Source organism: Macadamia integrifolia, unplaced genomic scaffold, assembly GCF_013358625.1.
Source record: "Macadamia integrifolia cultivar HAES 741 unplaced genomic scaffold, SCU_Mint_v3 scaffold263, whole genome shotgun sequence".
Taxonomy (NCBI): domain Eukaryota; kingdom Viridiplantae; phylum Streptophyta; class Magnoliopsida; order Proteales; family Proteaceae; genus Macadamia; species Macadamia integrifolia.
In genome coordinates, this window is record NW_024868844.1 from 186,815 (window position 1) to 188,940 (window position 2,126).

Here is a 2,126-nt window from a genome sequence, read left to right on the forward strand (position 1 = left end):
GGGGGACTGATTGGAAAGGAAGAGGGGAACAATACATGTGACAAAAGTTTATCTTTACATCTTTCACATTCTTGGCGTTTGCTTTATCAGCAAAAGCCACAATCAGTATGCTATGCTTTTTTATGAACCCCACAAGCACCAGATTATTGCACAAAGAACTCCCCAACCCTCTGCTTGCCATTCAAATCACATGGTCGGGTCCTCCCAATTGTCGGATATCTCTTTGATGGATCCCACAAACATCAGATTATTGGGTTGCTCGATTAGCCATTTGACGACTGAGTGGACTTGAAGATATGCCCCCCATGAGTGGAAATGTTTGATCGCATCCTCTAAATCGTTGGATGACTTATTGAGCAATAATTAAGTGGTTACTAATTAGAGAGGAGCCGGATCTGTTTGAGCAAGCGGTGTCTCTCTTTTTCTGTTTTCTCCTGACAATCTCTTTCCTGTATGCAAGGAGTTACCCTCTCTTCCTTCTGAGTCTCCCATGAGGGCAATTTCAAAGGAATAATTAATGATATTGTGGGCTTTCGTGTTCTCTTTAATTATAAATTTTCACCAAGAAGAAAGTGGACATTTGTAAAGCCGGATGTGAATTTCTAGAACATTAGAGTCTAATTTGTAAATAAAATGGGAAATTAATTTTTTTAATGAGAGGAAGCAGAGAAGTGTTTGGGAATTCTATAAAAAAAAAAAAAAAAAAAAAAGGATCTTTTCAACGACTACCTTTCTTGGAATCACTTGATCCCAATCCATCTGTCTTAGAGGGAAATTTTAGGGACTATGAATAATTTAAATTGGTTATGTAAGGGATTGATGTGGCAAAAATTGATCAGCCGATCTTCCTTGTAGCTCCTGATGGCTCAGTTGATCTGCACAGAAGAGAAGACAGGGGAGAGTCGGGCTGACCTGATGGGGGACTCTCCGATGCCTAAGTCAAATCTTTCCACAGCAGATACTCAAGAGAGTTTTCAGTCAAAAGAAGTGATCGATTCCCACAATGGAGGCTTACCATGGTATTTATAGGCTGCTGATGGAATGGATAAGGGGGGAACGTCCGTGGAGAGTCCTACTGGGCGTGGAGTCCTTAAGGAGAATGGCTCTCTGATTCCAAAAATATTCCATATTTCAGGGCATCTTTCGAGAATATTCCTCTTTTATCTCGGAAGTGTGGGTTGTGAGAGGGGTGGATGCCTCTGATGACGTGTAGTGGATAGAGTCCTGTCTTTGTGATCAGGGATTACGTTCCTTGAATGTAGGAGTGGATGATAGCACGTTTCTAGGAGCCCTGCCTGATGATGTCGGGCTGAGGTGGCAATAAGGCCTGAGGAGATGCTGAGGTGGTAGCTCAGCCTGATGGGAGGCCGAGGTGGTAGCTCAGCTTGATGGGGGGCTGAGGTGGCAGTACAGTATTAGTTCGAAGGCTCCTTGGCCGTGCTGTGGGTAGAGACATTTACCCTCATCATCAGCCCCTCGCTCTAGCAGTTCGGTTCGGATAGCTATAGCATTAAATTCGATTGACTTTCGTGCATGTGCGCCATTCGTTCAACGAGAAACGCGCTGGTTCTGCCACGTGTCATAACATCGTAACTTCACCTCGAGCAAGCGAAGAGACTACTTTGGTTCACTGTTGATCTCAACTAGATCCAGCCGTCCATTCTCCACCGCCTTCACCTATAAATAGGACATTTTTTCCTAGAAGACTTCGCATTTGTTCTAGTGTTAAAGTCAGTTCAGCTCGCTTCTAGCCTCAGCACGGTCATCTACAGAGTCTCTGAGCAGCTCGACGTCTTTAATACAACCAACCAGCTTCTCCAACCAGCTCGTCTTCTCCAGTGCGTCACTTTCAAGCTCGTCCTTCAACCAGTAAGTAAGATAGTACTATAGTTGTGACTCGTCATTCTTCTTTCGCTCAGCCCTCCGTGTTTCCTAGCGTCAATCCTGGTGATCTCGATATGGCATCCATGTGTGACCCTGACTCACCCAGCCAGACCCTCTTGATGGCTTTGAGGCGTGGGGAAAACCACCAGAGTGTCCCATTACCAATCTTTTGTCCTCCAATGATGACACTTCAAGCAGTCTAAACTCTGACAGCAGCTCAGGCTCAGGCAACAGCTTGGGTA